This window comes from Choloepus didactylus, chromosome X, assembly GCF_015220235.1.
Source record: "Choloepus didactylus isolate mChoDid1 chromosome X, mChoDid1.pri, whole genome shotgun sequence".
Taxonomy (NCBI): Eukaryota; Metazoa; Chordata; class Mammalia; order Pilosa; family Megalonychidae; genus Choloepus; species Choloepus didactylus.
Genome location: NC_051334.1, coordinates 88,912,210 through 88,933,233, shown reverse-complemented (window position 1 = coordinate 88,933,233; position 21,024 = coordinate 88,912,210). Strand labels below are relative to the sequence as shown.

Here is a 21,024-nt window from a genome sequence, read left to right as displayed (position 1 = left end):
ATAATAAAAATAAGGTAGTGGTCAACAAAGATGAAAGTGCAGCAAAGAAATCAAAAGTGATAATGCTAGAGGTGAAAATCAAAGATAGTATAAATAGATTAATAGGAAAAATAGCTGCTACCATTAAAGAGACACTAGATATGCATAGAGAAAAACTTAGTTAAAGTACTTATAGGCATAATGAGGAAAGTGGTTGTAAATAAAAGGTGAAGTTATCCAAGAGAGAGTGACATTAGTTAAAAACAAAACATTCCATCAATGAACACTTGGAGATGTTTTATGTCATTGCAAGCACAAAGGATAAAATGTTGAAAGTAGTGTCAAACTTAGAAATGAGTGTGACAATTCTTCAAGACATAGAAAAGATACTTGTTCCAAAGAATAAGGCATATGAATTGAAGAAGGAAGACAACACTGTTCAAACTACTTTTAACACATTTAAAACAAATGAACCGATAGGGGCAAGATTGCAGTCTCGTGAGATGCAGAATTTTTTTGTCTCCCTTAGAGCAGCTGGCAATTACCTAAGAACTATATGAAACAGTGTTTTTGGCATCTCCAGTAACCAGTCACACATCAGGCACAAGTTTGGAATTGGAAGAAAACCTGAGAATGCAGTGAACATTGTAAGTTCCCTGGACCAGGGGTCTGGCACCCCTCCCCACCCAGACCTCACAGATTGTCTTGCTGCTGGCTCCCTGAAAGAGAAAAAAAAAAACCCAAAAGACAGCAATCTGCTGAGGGCAAGGAGGGAGGCTCAACCCAGCCTCAACTGCAGAATTAATAAACAAATTAATTAACTAATTTTAGGAGCTGGGGGTGCTAAAGAAGGGCTGGGCTCTGAGAAGGGGGACACATAAAAGCAGGCACCCATTCCCAGGCTCCAAAAAAGCCATTTTTCCACTACATTTTGTCCCTTCTGACTTCTCACTGATTCCTTATCTTTCTGCATTTCAAAAGTACCCAGCAGGGGTGGAATTGAAGCTGTTGGAGAATAATTATCAGACAATAGCCCAAAGTACATCTTTAAATGCTCTATTCTGACACTGACAAAACTTCCAGGGTGGGGAAAGACTTTTAAAAGGGACTCCTTTTCTTTTCTTTTTTTCTTTTTCTTGTTTTTCTTTTCCATTTTTTAAATCTAAAAGTAACATATGTGGATACTATCTATTGGAAAGCCCAGGTTGAGGGATTAGGCTGGGCTTGGGGGGAGACAGAGTACCCACAGTGTTTTGAGTTCCAGATTCACTTCTGAAAGTCTCCACCACCGTCTTTAATTGGCAACACAGGCTGACCAAGGAATCTAGCTGGAGATGCCCAAAAGAGGAGAAGGGAGAAGAGAATAGTACCCTTGAAAGACAACTGGAGTTCTGAGGATTGGGAGAGTGGAGGGAGGTCCAGCTTAACTGGCAGTCCTTCTGGGAACTCAGACCCCGGGGGCTGGAATTCAGATTCCAGCTTTAGTCAGCCACACCCCTGACAGGATCAGAGTCACCAGGAGAATTAAAGTCTCCATATCTCCTTACACTTGTGGGGGAGCTGTGGGCTGGCAAGCACCACCTGCTGGACAGAAGAGGAGAAGCACTGATTCTAAAGACCTCATAGGAGGGTCTCATTCTCAGAAAAACTCCATACCCTCCCAATGAGACCTAGGCCTCTCTATACTGGGAAAATCTGACTGGGGTCGACCATATCTGAGGAGACACTCTCACAAAAATGCTACATAGAGGCAGAGCAAGAAACAGAAAAAACAAGAAGTGAAAAATTCTGATCAACTAAATAGAATCTAAGTTAGAGTTCTAGAATAAGTTGAACTGAATAACAGAGTCCAGAGAACAAAGGCAACCAACAAGAAAACCCCTGGGTAAAAGATAGAAAACAAGCTCCAGAATAAACTAATCAAGAAAATCAGATACCTAGACAACTTATGATAACAAGTCATACCAGGAAACAAAAAAAAAAAATATGGAACAGTCAAAGGAACAAACTAATAGTTCAGCCAAGATACGGGAGTTGAGGCAACTAATGCCAAATAAATTCAATGAAATGAAGGAAGATATAGTGAAAGAGATGACAGATATGAAGAAGACACTGGATGACCATGAAAGAGAAATCATAAACTTGAAAAAACAAATGGCAGAACCCATGGAAATGAAGTTCACAATGGAGGAGATGAAAAACACAATGGAGGGACTGAAGAGTAGATTTGAACAGGCAGGAGGAAGGATCAGTGAACAGGAGGACAAGCCATTTGAATTCATACACACAGATGAACAGATGGTGAAAAAAATGGAAAAATACGAGCACAAATACATGTGTTATGGGTATACCAGAAGGAGAAGAGAGGGGAAAAGGGGCAGAAAGAGTAATAGAAGAAATATTCACTGAAAATTTCCCAACTCTTATAAAAGACAGAAAATTAGGGATTCAGGAAGTACAGAATACCCCAAATAGAATAGATCCCAATAGACATACTCCAAGACACTTACTGAAAGCAGCAAAAGAAAAGCAATCCATCACATACAAGGGAAGGTCAATAAGACTATGTACAGATTTCTCTGCATAAAACATGGAGGCAAGAAGACAGTGGCATGATATATTTGAGATACTGAAAGAGAAAAACTGCCAACCAAGAATTCTATATCTGGCAAAACTTTCCTTCAAAAATGAGGGGGAGATTAAAATATTTTCAGAAAAACAGACACTGAGAGATTTTGTGAATAAGAGACCAGCACTACAAGAAATACTGAAGGGAGTGCTACAGGCTGATAGGAAAAGACAGGAGAGAGAGAGTTGGAGAAGAGTGCAGAAATGAAGATTATCAGGAAAGGTAAAAGAAGAGAGAGTAAAAAAACAGATACAGCATATAAATTCCAAAAGACAAAATGGTAGTAGAATGTACTGCCCTTACAGCAATAACACTAAATGTAAATGGATTAAACACCCCAATAAAAAGATATAGACTGGCAGAATGGATTAAAAAACAGGACCCATCTATGTGCTATCTACAAGAAACTCACTTTAGACACAAAGACAAAAATAGACTGAAAGTGAAAGGTTGGAAAAAGATATTTCATTCAAACAACAACCAGAAAAAAGCAGGCGTAGCTATATTGATATCAGACAAATTAGACTTCAACAGTAAAACAATTCAAAGAGACAAAAAAGGACACTATGTATTAATAAAAGGGTCAATTCATCAAGAAAATTTAAAAATCATAAATATCTATACACCAAGCCAGATTGCCCCAAAATTCATGAGGCAAACACTGAGATCACTGAAAGGAGAAGTAGGCACCTCTACAATAATAGCTGGAGAATTCAATACACCACTCTCATCAATGGATAGAACATCTAGACAGAGGATCACAAAAGAAATGGAGATGTTGAATTGTATGGTAAATGAACTAGACTTGACAGACATTTATAGAACACTACATCCAACAACAGTAGGATACACTTTTTTCTCAAGTGCTCATGGAACATTCTCTAGGATAGACCATACATTGAGTCACAAAGCGAGTCTCAACAAATTTAAAAATATTATATTATACAAAACACTTTCTCAGACCACAATGGAATGAAGTTGGAAATAAATAAAAGGCAGAAGGTTATAAAATTCACAAACATATGGAGGCTAAACAACACCCTCTTAGAAAACCAGTGGGTAAAGGAAGAAATTACAAGAGAAATTAGTAAATACCTCTAGGCAAATGACAATGAAAACACAACTTATCAAAGCTTATGGGATGCAGCAAAGGCAGTGCTGAGAGGGAAACTTATATAAAAGCCTATATTAAAAGAGAAGAGAGAGCAAAAATTGAAGAGTTAACTGTCCACCTGGAGGAATTAGAAAAAGAACAGTAAACTAACCCCAAAGCAAGCAGAAGGGAAGAAATAACAAAGATTAGAGAAGAAATAAATGCAATTGAGAACAGGAAAACAATAGAGAGAATCAACAAAATCAGAAGTTGGTTCTTTGAGAAAATCAATAAATTGATGGACCACTGGCTAGGCTAACAAAGAGAGAGAGAGAGAGAGAGAGAGAGTGAGAGAGAGAGAGAGAGAGAGAGAGAGAGAGAGAGAGAGAGAGAGAGAGAGAGAGAGAGAGAGAGAGGATGCAAATAAATGTAATCAGAAATGGGAAAGGAAATATAACTACCAATCCAGCAGAAATTAAGGAGATAATAAGATACTATGAATGTGGTAGTTTGAAGGTATTATGTCCCCCAGAAAAATCCATGTATTTTGATGCAGTGATGTGTGGCAGACGTTTTAGTGCTGATTAGAATGGAACCCTTTGAGTATTTCCATGGAGATGTGACCCAACCAACTGTAGGTGATACATCTGATGAGATAATTTCCATGGAGGTGTGGCCCCACCCATTCAGGCTGCGTCTTGATTACTGGAGCAGTATATAAGCTTAGACAGAAGGAGCAAGCTTGACACAGCCAAGAGGGACACTTTGAAGAATGCACAGGAGCTGCAAAGGAGAGACAGTTTGAGGATGGCCGCTGAAGGCAGACTTTTGCTCCAGAGAAGCTAAGAGAGGAAAAACACTCCAGGAGCAACTAATAGTGATGTTTTTGAGGAACATACTGGGAGAAAGCCATTTGGAAAGCAGAACTTTGGAGCAGATGCCAGCCACATGCATTCCCAGCTAACAGAGGTTTTCTGGACACCATTGGCCATCCTTCAGTGAAGGTACCCAATTGCTGATGTGTTACCTTGGACCCTTTATGACCTTAAGACTATAATGGTATAACCAACTAAACCCCCTTTTATAAAAGCCAGTCCATTTCTGGTGTTTTGCATTCTGGCAGCATTAGCAAACTAGAACAATGAGCAACTACATGCTAATAAATGAGACAACTTAGATGAAATAGACAACTTCCTAGAAAAGCATAAACAACCAACATTGACTCAAGAAGAAATAGATGACCTCAACAAACTAATCATAAGTAAAGAGATTGAGTCAGTCTCCAAAAGCTGCCAAAAAGGAAAAGCCCAGGACCAGATGGTTTCACATGTGAATTCTACCAAGCACTCAAGGAAGAATTAGTACCAATCCTGCTAAAATGCTTTAAAAAAATTGAAGAAGAGAGAAAGCTACCTAACTCATTCTATGAAGCCAACATCATCCTAATACCAAAATCAGACAAAGATACTACAAAAAAGAAAATTATACACCAATTTCTTTAATGAATATAGGTGCAAAAATCCTCAACAAAATATTCACAAATCAATTCCAGCAACACATTAAAAGAATTATACACCACAACCAGGTGAGATTTATTCCAGGTATGCAAGGCTGGTTCAACACAAGAAAATCAATTAATGTAATACACCACATCAAGAAATCAAAGCAGGAGAACCACATGATCATCTCAATCAATGAAGAAAAGGCATTTGACAAAATTCAACATCCTTTCCTGATGAAAACACTTCAAAGATAGGAATAGAAGGGAACTTTTTCAATGTGATAAAGGCAATAAATGAAAAACCCACAGCTAACATCATATACAATGGGGAGAGACTGAAAGCTTTTCCTCTAAGATCAGGAAGAAGACAGAGATGTCCACTATCACCATTGTTATTCAACATTGTGCTGGAAGTTCTAGCTAGAGCAATTAGGCAAGAAAAAGAAATAAAAGGCATCCAAATTGGAGAGGAAGAAGTAAAACTTCCACTATTTGCAGAAGACATGATTCTATATGTAAGAAATCCAGAAAAATCTACAGCAAAGCTACTAGAACTAGACAATGAATACAGCAAAGTGGCAGGCTACAAGATCAACATGCAAAAATCTGTAGTGTTCCTACACAAAAGTAATGTACAACAAGAGGAAGAAATCAAGAGAAAAATCCCATTTACAATAGTAACCAAAAGAATTAAGTATCTAGAAATAAACTTAACCAAGGACACAAAAACCTTTAAACAGAAAACTATAAGAAACTGTGAAAATAAATTGAATAGGACCTAAAAAAATGGAAGAGCATACCATGTTCATGGATTGGAAGATGAAATATAGTTAAGATGGCAATTTTACCTAAACTAATTTAAGATTCAATGCAATACCAATTAAAATCCCAACAACATACTTTGCAGAAATAGAAAAACCAATAACCAAATTTATTTGGAAGGGCAAGGTGCCCCAATTAGCCAAAATATCTTGAGAAAGAGGAATGAAGTGGGAGGAATCACACTACCTGACTTTGAAGCATATTACAAAGCTACAATGCTCAAAAGAGCATGGTACTGGCATAAGGACGGAGACATCAACCAGTGGAATTGAATTGAGTGTTCAGAAGTAGACCCTTGCATCTATGGACAACTGATCTTTGATAAGGGAGTCAAGCCTTTGGGAAAGGGCAGCGTCTTCAATAAATGATGTTTGGAGAACTGGATATCCATTTCAAAAGAATGAAGGAGGATGCCTATCTCACACATTATACAAAATTAACTTGAAATGGATCAAAGACCTAAACATTAGCACCAAGAGCATAAAACTCTTACAGGAAAATATAGTGCTATATCTTAATGATTTGTGATGGGAGGTGGTTTCTTAGACCTCACACACAAGGAATGAGCAACCAAAGAACAAATAGACAGATGGTATGTCCTCAAAATTAAACACTTTTGTACATCAAAGGACTGTCAGAAAAGTCAAAAGGCAACTTACACAATGAGAGATGATATTTGGAAACTGCATATCAGATAAGGGTTTAATATCCCAAATATATAAAGGAATCCTACATCTCAATAACAGAAAGACAAAAAATCCAATTTAAAAATGGGCAAAAGACATGGACATTTTTTTGAAGAGGAAATACAAATGGCTCAAAAACATGAAAACATGCTCAACTTCACTGGCTATTAAGGAAATGCAAATCAAAACCACAATGAGATCTCATCTCACACCTACCAGAATGGCCATTATCCAAAAAACAGAAAATGACAAGGGCTGGAGAGGATGTGGAGAAAGAGGCACACTTATTCATTGTTGGTGGGACTGTAGAATGATGCAACCACTCTGGAAGACAGTGTGTGTTCTAGTTTGCTAATGCTGCCAAAATTCAAAACACCAGAGGTGGATTGGCTTTTATAAAAGGGGGTTTACTTGCTTACACAGTTACAGTCTTAAGGCCATAAAGTGTCCAAGGTAACATATCAGCAATTGGGTACCCTCACTGGAGGATGGCCAATGGTGTCCAGAAAACCTCTGTTAGTTGAGAAGTCATGTGGCTGGCATCTGCTCCAAAGTTCTGGTTTCAAAATGGCTTATATTCCTCTCTACACTGCAGTTACTCAAAAATGTCACTCTCAGTTGCACTTGGGGTATTTGTCCTCTCTTAGCTTCTCTGGAGCCAGAGTCTGCTTTCAAAGGCTGTCTTCAAAATGTCTCTCATCTGCAGCTCCTGTGCTTTCTACAAAGTGTCTGTCTTGGCTGTGGCTCCTCTTCAAAACATAACTCACAACTGCATTGAGTTCCTTCTGTTATGTCAGCTCATTTATATGGCTCCACTGATCAACTTAGACCCGCCCCAAATGGGTGGAGCCACACCTCCATGGAAATTATCCAATCAAGGTCATCACCCACAGCTTGGTGGGGTGCATTCTAAAGAAACACTCAAAGAATTACAATCTAATCAACATTGATAGGTCTGCCCACAAGATTACATCAAAGATAATGATGTTTCGGGGACACAATATATTCAAACTGGCACAGTGTGGAAGTTCCTCAGGAAGCTAAATATAGACTTGTTCTATGACCCAGCTATTTCATTTCTAGGTATATACTCAGAGGAACTGAAACTTAAGACACAAACAGACTCGGTAAACTGATGCTTAATGCAGCATTATTCGCAATTGCCAAGAGATGGAAACAGCTCAAAGGTCCATCAACAGATGAGTGGATAAACAAACTCTGGTATATATACATGATGGAATAGTATGCAGTTGTAAGGCAGAACAAAGACATGGATCATATAATAATGTGGATGGATCTTGAGGACATTATGTTGAGTGAAGTTAGCCAGAAACAAAAGGACAGATTTTTTATGGTCTTACTAATATGAACAGATATTAATGAACAAACTTTGGGAATTAAAAGCTGACAACACAGGAGACCAGGAATAGAAAGTGGGCAGAGACCAGTCATTTGATGCTGCAGAACTACAGAATATTTAGGATTGATTGTATAGATCCAGAAATAGATAGCATAATACTGTGTGATGGTAGCACAGTATTGTAAGGACACTGAACAATGATGTCTGTGAGTAAAGCTGAAAGAGGTGGGATAGGAGAATGTATGACACCAGATGTCAAGATAGATGATAAAGTCTGGGACTCTATAACTTGGCCAAAACTGGACTGGCCAATGACTGTTACTAAATATACAAATATAAAAATTTTTTGCTTGTGGGAGAGCAAATGAATGTCAGCCATGTAGGGTGTTGATAAAGGGATGGTGTTCTGGTTTGCTAATGCTGCCAGAATGCAAAACTCGAGAAATGGATTGGCTTTTATAAAAGGGGGTTTGTTTGGCTACACAGTTACAGTCTTAGGGCCATAAAGTGTCCAAGGTAACACATCAGATATTGGGTATCTTCACTGGATGGCCAATTGTGTTCAGAAAACCACTGTTAGCTGGGAAGGTACATGGCTGGCATCTCCTCCAAAGTTCTGGTTTCAAAATGTCTTTCTCCCAGGATGTTCCTCTCTAGGCTGCAGTTCCTCAGAAATGTCACTCTTAGTTGCACTTGGGTTATTTGTCCTCTAACAGCTTCTCTGGAGCAAGAGTCAGCTTTCAGCAGGTGTCTTCAAACTCTCATCTGCAGCTCCTGTGCTTTCTTCAAATTATCCCTCTTGGATGTAGCTCCTCTTCAAAATGTCACTCACAGCTGTGCTGAGTTCCCTCTGCCCTTCAGCTCATTTATATGGCTCCACTGATCAAGGCCCACGCTGAATGGGTGGAGCCATGTCTCCATGGAAACATCTCATCAGAGTTATCTCCTACAGCTGGGTGGGGTGCATTTCCATGCAAATCTAATCAGCACCAAAACGTCTGCCCCACAAGACTGCATCAAGGAATGTGGCTTTTTCTGGGGGACATAATACATTCAAACTGGCACTGCTGGTATTTGGGAAAAAACATAATCAAAGAAAACAAGTCTATGGTCAACAGTAACATTGTAATATACCTCCATTAAATGTAGCAAAGGCAATATGCCAATGCTAAGTGTATATGAGAAAGAGATATAGGGGAGGAATATGAGATTCTTGTAGTGGTGTTATTTTCTGTCCTTACTGTTATATTTTATTGTATGACATGTTATTTTTCTTTTTATAATCTTTCTTATTATTACTGAAAAGAAAAAAACAATTTTTTTAGTATTTACTAACATATTGTAGTAATCAATATGTTCAAGTGCTGATTGTGGTGATAAATGTACAACTTTATGATGATACCATGAAAAACTGATTGTACCCTGTGGATAAATGTATGGCATGTGAATATAACTCTATAAAATTGTAGGAAAAAATATATATAGGAGTAAAAGCATTGTAGAAAACATGCTGAGAGGGATGTACCTATCTATTATTGATGACCAGGTAGAACAGTGTAGCCTTTCTGAAGGTCAGTGTGGTGGTTCCACAAAAAGTTAAGTATGTGGGGACCACAAGGTCCTGCTACCTCATTATGGGGTATGCCATTTGAAGATCTGAGAGCAGAGACATGAATGGACATTTGCAAACTGGTGTTCATGGAGACAGTAATCATGTTTTGCAATGGGTGGATGGAGGTGACCTAAGGGTACACTGACTGAGGAACAGAATGGTGAACTGTGGCATATGCATACAATGGAATATTGAGCAACTACGAGAAGGAGTGAAGCTGTGAGACACACAACGAGGTGAATGGATCGTGTACACAGTATTTGAGTGAAGTACACAAGAAATAAAGGCAAACACTATAATACCTCACCAATATGGACTAACATTAATGTTTAAACTCAGAACTGAATCTTAGAACATAGCCTAATGTGGAAATGATTATTGTAATGGTCCCCAGATTGTAAGATGTTACAGCAGTCAACTCTATTCCTGAATTGTAATGCCTATCTCTAAACTTTAAGATGTTGATCACTTAGTGTATAACCTGATTGGTCTCTGGAATAATGCGTATCTCTGAGACACCTGAAACTCAGGGCTAGAGCTCAACAGATATGAATATCAGTATTAGTGCATACAGCAACTGCTAAAAAGAAAGCCGAAAAAGAGCCCAGACTTCAATTAGTAATATGAATGAAGCAGATCTGGTTAAGACTAGAGCAAACCAGGTCAAAGGGTAAAGGTCAAAACTGACTGTGTTTTAAAACTTCAACTTCCATGTGAGACCAAGGGAAGATATGTCTATTAGGTGCAGGATCTATGTTTTCTAAATAGTATAACTCTACAGTCAGTTTGTTCAAACACCAAACTATGTGGAACTTTGAATAGGAGGTGAGATATGGTGGGTTAGTATAGGTTACAGTGAAATAATGACACATCCCAAAGTAATTTGGACAGAGAATAAAAAATATATTTACAGCATCCACCCCCCCCCACACACACACCCTGAGGAGCTGGCGGAAGGTGCAGAAGTGTTGGATTTCCTCACCTGGACTGGTGTTGTCACAAACATTGTTACTGGCAGTTTGATGTGCCAAGCCCTCAATCATGGGACGTGCCCTTATGAAGCTTGTTACTGCAAAGAAGAGGCTAAACTTGCATATAATTGTGCCTAAGGGTCTCCCTCTGAGTATCTCTTTGTTGCTCACATGCAGCCCTCTCTCTCTCTAATGGAGCCACCTTGGCATGTGAACTCACTGCCCGCCCCGCTACATGGGACCTGACTCCCAGGGGTATAAATCTTCCTGGCAATGCAGGATATGACTCCTGGGGATGAATCTGGACCCAGAATCATGGGATTGAGAATATCTTCTTGATCAAAAGGGGGATGCAAATGAGATTAAATAGTTTCAGTGGCTGAAAGATTTCAAATGCAGTTGAGAGGTCACTGTGGTGTGCATTCTTATGCACATATACCTAATACCTCTTGGGTTTTAATGTATTGGAATAGCTAGAAGTAAATACCTGAAAGTAACAAGCTCCAACCCAGTAGTCTGGACTCCTGAAGATGATTATATAATAATGTAGATTATAAGGGGTGACAATGTGACTGTGAAAACCTTGTAGATCATGCTCCCTTTATCTAGTGTATGGATAGATGAGTAGAAAAATGGGGATAAAAACTAAATGACAAATAGGGTTGGGTGGGGGGATGGTTTGGGTGTTTTTTTTTTTTTAACTTTTATTTTTTCACTCTTATTCTGATTCTTTCTGATATAAAGGAAATGTTCAGAAATAGATTGTGGTGATGAATGCATAACTATATGATTTTACTGTGAACAGTTGATTATATACCATGGATGATTGCATGATATGTGAATATATTTCAATAAAACTGAATTTAAAAAAAATGAACCACATTAATTACTCTATGTTTTAAATACAGTGAACAAAATAAATACTTTTTACTAATTTTTATTTTCCTATGGATTTATGACTGACAGTAGGTGAATTTTTAAGGTTTTGAAAAAAAAATCATTTAAAATCATGGAGCCATCATAATTTTCCCATTTATTAGTAACATCAACTTGCATGGTTTCAGATTGTATGGTCATTTTCATGGTCTTGCTCTACTGTGCATAGCCAGTACTTTCTGTATGTGATTAATCTTTTCAGTTACTTTCAGAAAATTGTTTGTTCTGAACTGAATAGTTCTCTATTACACGGTATAATTTTCAAAGAATTTTATCATCCATGGTCTTATTTAATTCTCCCAGTGACTGAACTATAGTGGGCAAATGTCATAACCAACATATTATAAATTAGGAAAGTGACAGTAAGAAATGATTTGTGGTCCTGAGACAAAGACATAGTAAATGTGAAGTTGGGATTAAAATTTGGATTTGTTTGAAACCAAATTCCTTGTTTGTGGCCACTCTGCTATAATGAGAGCTCTGATACTACAAACCATTCTACTAATTCCATAATTTTGCATCTCATAATGTAACCTCTATCAATAGTAAGGTCTGACTAATCAAAACTCACTTACTTTTCAAAGTAGGAAATAAAAATTTTTCTCTGATGGGAAGAACTATTTTTAAAATGAAGATAAATCAGTCAATATATATTTATTAAGCTCCTAACAGACATGTAACAAGCACTCCAGGAGATACAGAAGGAGGAGGAAGGGTGGTCCTTGACATCAAGGTCTTCTGATTCACTTAGAAGACAATACAGTACAGTGTATATTCAATTAGTGATTGCATAGTTGAAATCTATGTGATAAGGCTACAGATATGGAAACATCAAAAGGAATGTAAGTAGCCCAAAATCGCTTCATGAAAGTGTAACTATGCTGAATTTTGAACAGTAGTTCAGAGATTAGTAAAAAAGAGGGTCACAGTGAATACAAAGACAAAAGCAAGGTGAAAAGTAAGAGTAAAATCTGAGATGTGACAATGAGCACTGTCTGCACAAGCAACAAAAGGAAAAACAGACAATTGGACCTCATTAAAATTAAAAGTTTTTGTGTGTCAAGGGACATTAGCAATAAAGTGAAAAGACAATCTAAATAATATGACAATGGAATGAAAATCATATATCTGCTAAAAAGTTAGTGTTCATAATATATAAAATATATAATATTAATTTTTATTATGTGTGTCTCCTAGGACTCAAAAAAAAAAAAAAAAGAAAAGAAAAGCAGCTCAATTTTAAAAATGGGCAAAGGACCTGAATAGATATTTCCCCAAAGAAGATATTCAAAGATCCAATGAGAACATGTAAAGATGCTCAAAATCTTTAACCACTAGGGAAATGCAAATCAAAACCATAATTAGATACCACTTCATACCCACTATTATAGGTGGTTTAGAGTTATGTGCTCCAGAAAACATGTTATTAACTTAATCCATTCCTCTGGGTGGAACCCAGCATAAGTAGGACTTTTTTACATCATTAAGATGTGGCCCAACCAAATCTTATTACTGGAGTCCCTTATAAGCAAAATGAAATTCTTCCAGAGAGAAAACCATAGGAAGCAAGAAACCAAAGGTCAGTAGAACCTGGAGGAAAAAGGAGAGTCCAGGAGAAGCTGCCATGGGAATTGCTACATGACAGAGGACCCCAGGACCAAGTACACCAGAAACCAGCCCCTGAATGGCAGTCTTTGGGAACAAAGCATCACCTTGACAAAGCCTTGATTTGGACTTTTTCCTAGCCTTCAAACATGAGCTAATACATTTCTGTTGTTTAAGCCATCCCATTGAATGGTATTTGCTTGATTAGCCCAAAAAACTATACAGCTATTACATAAAAACCAAACAAAAACCTGGAAAATAACCAGTGTTGATAAGGAAGTGGACAAAATATAGCCCTCATTCATTGCTGGTGGGAATGTATAACCACCTTATTTCTTGCTTTGTTAAAGTTTGCTATTAGTGCCTGAGAGTCAGTCAGTTTGAAGGAAGATCAACCATCCTATCTCCAAGAATAATTTCTTGTACTCAACTAATCAGAAGGAGACTCACCTCTGTAAACTATAATTTGTTTAGGAAGCTTCAGGAAAACAGCCTGTGATGTGGGATTTCCATCACTTTAGATTTACAGTCACATTGAAAACTCTCAAGAGCAGACTTTCTTATGGTCCCTGTCAAAATACCACATTAGAAAAATAAGCCTGTAATGTCATTCATTTGAACATCTTAGAAGCACTGAAATAACTCTGAAAGTCTCTGACCATTCAAATCATTCCTAAACAAAATGTAATATATAGAATCATAAAAATTGCAAATAATATCTCATATGTTCTATATATCATCATTTTATTGCTACAACATAAAATTATCCAAGCAGAAATCTTTGACAGAATTCTGAAATTTCCAAATATATGTACAGAATTGCTAATGTCACTATAATTATATTTCTGAAATAATACTGAATTGCTAGGATTAACAGCACATATTACCACTATAATGATATCTGTGGTGGTACATAAAGACTTTGGAAACATACTGGCAGTTTCTCAAAAGCTAAATATAGAGGTACCATAGAACCCAATAATTCTAGCCCTCTCTCTATATATATATATAAACATCCAAGAGAAATGAAAGCATACACCCATACAAGAACTTACATTTGAATGTTCATACCAATATTATTCTTAATAGCCATGAAGTAGAAACAATACCTATGTCAATAAGCTCATAGATGGTGTGGGACCCAGGTCCTGGGCTTCTCTTCGCTGATGGGGATTGGTGCCCCATATCATGTAGAAGCCTGCTTGACTGGGACAAAAGTTGAATGTCATCAGAGCTTCTCAAGGAAGAAAGTATGGACTGATAGCATCATAAATAAAGCACTGAATCTGCCCTCCCCTAATCCTTGTTGATAATACATCTCCAGACACCTGTGTCAAGAGACAATATTGAAACTCTGTTCTCATACCCTATGAAATGTCTGCCTGAAACACTGAAAAGCTGCCCTTTGCTCTTCTCACCCTTTGTGGAGTGCTAATTCCATTTTCCTTGGCCAGCTGTCACCAAAAAGAATCTTCTGTTTGCAAGTCCTGATAAACCCATGTCTCACTCTGTGCCTGGTGTGTTCTTCAGTCTTCAGGCTGTGCCAACCAAAACACTTAAAGAGTGGAATTAGAACAATTGGTGAGCCAGCCAGGAGGCCATATAGCTGCCAGCCTATGGACATGAGCTCTGGGGAGGGAGAATCCATGGAGGAATCCCAAATTGTCATGTGTTGTCCATGTGGGAAGGGATGGCTGCCCTCCTGGACAAATGGGGAACGCTTTTTAGTATTGGGACACCCTGAGAACTCCAGTGGAGTTGCTAAATGTTTTGAAACAAATATATGGGCAATTAAATTTGAGTAAGAAGAAAAGAGACTGCCAAATAACAGCAGCCATAGCTTGGCCCCTGTTAGGAGACTGAATTATGGATGGCTAGCAAGGCAGAACAAGTGGCAAAAGCTACTTCTAAAGAAGAGAAGGTAAAACTATAAAGAGATACACACTTTGCCTAGGCAGAAATGAAGGACTATCTCACTGATTGCTTGCTCTGAGTGGATGATCAGTTAGAGATTCTGGCATGCAGAAATGCCTGAGTCAAAGCCATTAGTTGTTTTGGGCTCAAATCTGGAGGATTTTAGCTTCTCCAGGATTGAGCCCCAATGCATGAGACCCCTTAGACTTCTTGGAAGATGGAGGGGAGGAAGAATGGGGGGGATAGGAATATGAAGAGCCCCAACAAGTGTGCTCTCCCATAATGCAACAAAAATGAAAGGCATTGCAAGTTCAAACCCCTGGGGTTGAGCAATTCCAACCCCCTGAACATAAATTACACATTACTCTAAGAGACTATACCACTGCTGGATTAGATGATTTAGGGCAGTGTTATAGAAAAAAAATCTAGGGATTCTCTACCCAATTGAATTTTGAGGTTATGAGACACTGGAGTGGAAGGAATAGTGCTTTCTGAGTGGAGAAGAGTAAGCTGGCACCTGTTACAACCCACCCTTTGCCACAATGATTATACACTACCACAAATAATGCAAAACCTCCTCCTTACTCGTATGCCTTGATGATGGGTGTAAAGCTGCATGGCCAAATGAAGAGGATATACAACACAATATCCTTGTTGGCAAAATATGGAGGAGCTACAAGATGTTTTAAGGGGACTGGGAATGAAACACACTGTTTATGCATGGCTATCATAGGTCCTGACACTGAAGCTTTTCCTAAAGGAATGAAAGACACATTATGGCATACTGCCCCCAAATGTTACTCTGGGCTTCTCATGTTTATCCTAATTCCATTAGCAGGGCAGCCCACTTCCCTTGCCTCTCAGGCTGTAGCTGGCCTTGGAGAGTCAGAGAGGCTGTGGAAAAAGGGGGCAGGAGTAAGGACAATAGGAAAATCTCCCATGGGAATGATAGCTCTACTTCAGTACGCTGCTAGCAGGTGTGGGCAGATCTTATTGCTGCAGGCACAGAGATAGAAACCATAGATAGGCAACCTAATGCAATTCTGGTAAAACTATGGAGCAAACTGTCCAAGGACCAAAGACTTACTTAAGTAAATGCCCCGAAGTCTGAGGGAAATAGGAATTCAGGAGAGAAACCACCATTCAGAGCTTGAGTCCAGGAGCACTTTGCTCCCCCAGAAGAGGTGTGGCAGACCCCTTTCCCTCTTCCATAGAGGGGAGATCAAAAACCCTTGGTGCATACAATAGCTGGGCACCCCTGGAATTGGAGGCTACCTGCATAATTAAACATTTACTGGTCCCCCACTAACCAGCAGCAAGTGTCAACAGTATATATAGGAGCTGAATGTACCCTAACTTAAGGGAATATAGCCATATTCCTTGGACCAGTATTGTCTATAGGCAACTATGAGGGGAAACAATCCAGGTAAAGCAGCACAATCTAATTTACAAATGGGAGATTGTCCCCATATGTGTATATGATATATATTTCCCCTATACTGGAACACATTTTAGGAACTGATCTTCTGCAGAATGCCACATTGCAGACCACTCTAGAGGAATTCTGCCTCTGGTGTAAAGTGATCAAAGCAGTCTTAAAGAGGCAGGCAAAATTGTCCCCTGTAAAGTACCCAAACCTCAGAGTGCTTTGACTACAAAACAGTAAAAAACTTCTGGAAGGAAACAAAGAAATCTCAGCCACTATAAAAGAGTTGGAGTGAGTGGGGATAATAATATACACCCATAGCCCCTTCAATAAACCTGTATGGCCAGTAGGAAAGCCTGATGGAATGCAGCACATGGCAGTAGAGTATCTGCAGTTAAACAAGGTAATACCACCATTATATGCAGCAGCCCTGAATATCTCTGGGTTATTAAAAGAAATTAGTACCCAATTGTGTCAATATTATTTTTATTGCATATTTCTAATTTTTCTTTAGTATAACCCCAGAAAACTCAAGCCTGCCTGCATTCATATTCTCTTGGGAAGGTCAAAAGTAGACTTTTATTGTGCTTCCACAAGGGTATGTACATACTTGATCATGTGTCATGGTCTCATGGAAAAGGATTTGGCTAATGGAAAAGTCCCACAGTTTAACTCTATTTCACTATATTGATGATGTCATGTTTACCATAACTCTCTTTCAGAATTAAAAGAAGCCTCAGACCCAGCATTATCTGACCTTGGGAGTTGAAGATGGGAAGTCAACTATGACAAACTGCAATGCCCTGGCTGCTCTGTCAAATTCTTCTGTGTTGTATGGTCAGGTAGCCAAAAATGATACCTTCTGCTATAATTGATATGGTACAATATTTCCCCACACTGCAAATGCCAAAAACAACTAATGACTTTCTTGTAGCTGTTGGGGTATCAGAGACCTTTTGTTCCTCACTTAGCCCAAATGTTAAAACATTTTTTAAGAAATTTAACAAAATAAGGTTTTCATGGCTGAGAGATTTCAAATAGAGTCGAGAGGCTATCCTGGAGGTTACTCTTATACAAGCTTCATCTCTATATTCCAGATGGCCACAGTATGCCAGGCCCAAATCAACAGAAGTTGCAAAAATCCTAAAGAATACCCAGGTCCCTATCTGAGACCCTATAAAAGTTTCACTCACTAGGTTTATTTTACAGAAACTTAAATACTCCAGAATGTGTGTGTCATATAAATACCAAAACCCAGAGGCAGCAGCTTCTTCAGGCTCATCGACTGGATGCAGCCTCCTTCCTCATAATGCCAATACCCCTTTTCAATATCAGCAAGTTAGGGTGGCCACTGCCCAGTTATCCCTGAATATTGAGACAGTGATCAAATGAGAGAGAGGAGTATCAGTAGACAAGAGAGGATTTAACAAAGGATTAAAATCTTTTTATAAATATTTATTTTAGTCTCTAGGGTATTGGAACAACTAGAAGGAAACAGCTAAAGTTGCAGAAATGTAATCCATAGTATTCTTTGAAATTTGCTCTATGACTACTAGTTAAATCATACTTTGAAAGTTATCACTTTTATGTATATAGGTTATATTTCACAGTAAGGAAATAACTGAAATTGTGGAGCTATAACCCATACTATTCTTTGAAATTTGCTTTATAACCACTTGTTAAATAATACTCTGAAAGTTTTCATCTTTATACATATATTTTATATTTCACACAAAAAAAAAACCTATGTATCTTTGGTTAGGAAAGGCCATCCCTGGGAATGGAACACCTCCCAGCATGCTACTCTTGAAAAGGTAAAAAGGCAATAGCACAGGCACAAGCAATTGGGGTCATAGATCCAGACCTGCCCTATGAATTGGATGAAGCCAGCACTGATATTTGCTTTGGTTGGATCTGCGGGAAAGGCAACATTCAAAACAAATGCCCCTTGGGTTTTGTTCACAATTATAGAAAGGAGCATAACTGAGATACAATCCCCTGGAAAATCATTGTGTGCTGCATATAATGACTTACTGCAAGTGGAGGGACTGACACAAAGATGTCCAGTCACCTTGAAAATGGCCATCGCTATTCAGTGGTGGATAACTGACACAGCTTCTAAGCCACACCCTGGCAGTGCCCAGCTAGTACACTGACCAAATGGGAAGCCTACCTGCTACAGCACAGCATTTTCAATATCAGCCCTCCGAGTGCAGAAATGAATGAAATTCTTGTAGCAGCATATGGTGGGAGACTGGTGTTATGCAAAGCAGTCAATGGGCTAAGCAAAAAATCAGTGTAAATGGTAACAGTACATGAATGAGGAGACATGCTAGTTCTCACAGCTGGGCTGTTTTCAATGTCTTTATGACCTAGACTGCAACCTGGAAGCAGGAAAAACGGACAATCATAGATCACACCCTCTAGGGAGAAGAATTTTGGAAAACCATCTGGGGCACCTGCCAATGACAAAAGGCAACTGTTGCCAGCAGCTAGTGGACATCACTAGAGAGTGCCCTTCATTCTCCCTGCATTGACCATGTGAGCTACCACTTCAGATGGGACACATTGGCAGCCACAAATCCCAGTGACCCAGTGGCAAGTGGGCTACCTAGGTCCCCTTCTGCTCTCAGAGGGTGCAAGGTGTGCTTTTACTGCTGTGTATACAGCTACAGTTCTTTTGTTAACTTTCCCAGTGGGGAAGGTGAACCAGAAGGCCACCATCAGCTGTTTAGAATGGGTGTGCTCACTGTATGGCATACCTACACAAACAGTGATTGGGCAACACTTTTCATTAAACAAATGATGCAAGCATGGGCTATCGACAATAAAGTCTCTACAACAAAAAGGCTTTATCGGGCCCTATCCCACCTGAACTTCACACCAAAAGCTGCAGCCCCAGCTCCTATTGAAATGCTAGCAGTGGGACCAATGCAAGCATTGAAAATTCATGTTAAAGGGCCAGCCACCTTACAGTCTAAGTGGGGTAATAATAAAAATTTGTTTCTTGTTTTTCATCAGACCATACAAAATGGGGAAAATGAGGTCAATTAGCCTTGGTGCTTGTCTATGCAACTGCCTTGGTTAGGAATCCTAAATCCCTGGGGGAAGAGCAGTTACCAAAAATATTGTCATAAGCTAGCATATATATTGTTACATAAGTAAGAATTACCCCTTGTTGTTCCCCATAAACATATTTATTTTCACCATAGCACCCTAGCAAGCACTTTCCTGAAGTGGGCTTCAGTGGAAACTCATGCCCCAAACTGAACTGAATCTTGGGTATATAAAAAATTACCAACTTCAGGTGCTACTGACTTTCCTTGGACTGTGACCCCTGAGAATTGGACTGAGTGGAATACTATGCTGGTCTGGCAGAATTCAGCAAATTGGAAAATCTGGAAAATAATCTTTTTTAAGAGTAAAATCCAACTACCATCCTATAACAAGATAGGTCTTGCATCTCCTTCTTTGTATGGGAATAGGAGAACAAGTGCTGCCTTGTATTGGGATAGGCTGTATATGATGGTTTAGGATGGCTGATGGCAGAAGCTGTAAAACAAGACCATGTTACCCCTGCCTGTATGGAATGACTTCATGAAATTCATGATGTGACCACACCACAAAATGTATATTTTTTACTGTTAAACTACAAAACCATAATCTTTTCCATTGGCAAAAATCTCCAATGAACATGGGGTATGGTCCTTCCCATAAGGGATGGCTATGGACCTGTGGGCAATATGGTTGGCCCCATTTAACCTATGACTGGACAGGATGTTGTAAATGGGGCTAGTCCTATATCCCTGCTACGTTTTATGACTCTATCTATACTCTTAGTAACTGGGAAATGCTTACAGCTAAATACAGAATAAAATGCATTTCCTGGTGATAATATTCTTTAGCCCTTCTTGCACCAGGCGGAGCTGCAATAGTTACTGAAAAATACGTGGCAGCTTTAGATAATCTCACTGCCCAAGAACTTAATGGTTCTGAAGTAGCTATATCTTTGCTAAATGAGGAAACTACACTGCTTAGGAAGATAGTTTCACAAAATAGAATGGCCTTAGATATCCTCAGTGTAGCAAACAGCAGTACCTAAATGTGCATACCTGTGTATATATTCCTGGTCATTTGCACAATGTTTTACAAGTTTTAAATCATATACAAAAGCACATAAATAATATTGATCAATTATCAGTATACCCTTTGTCTAAATGGTTTAATTCCTTTTCTTGGCCATGGCAACATCTCTCTGTAGGGCTGTTATCTCTGTGTTGGTGGCTCCTTGTGTTCTGTTGTTTCACATTGTTGTAGAATATGGATATGATGTCTGTCCTATGGTCAATACAATCTTATGCATGGGGGTGGATTGTGGGATCCCAGGTCCAAGACTCCCATTTCCTAATGGGGAATGAGGTCCCATGACATGAATTAGCCTGCTTGACTGGGACAGAAATTGAAGGTCATCAAACTTCCTCAAAGAAGAA

General features: G+C 38.8%; 1 pseudogene; it reads right to left on the bottom strand.

Moving 5' to 3' along the window:
- Positions 1-18,620, bottom strand: part of LOC119522241 — a 102,465-nt pseudogene extending 83,845 nt beyond the window's left edge.
- Between the last annotated feature and the right edge of the window lie 2,404 nt (positions 18,621-21,024).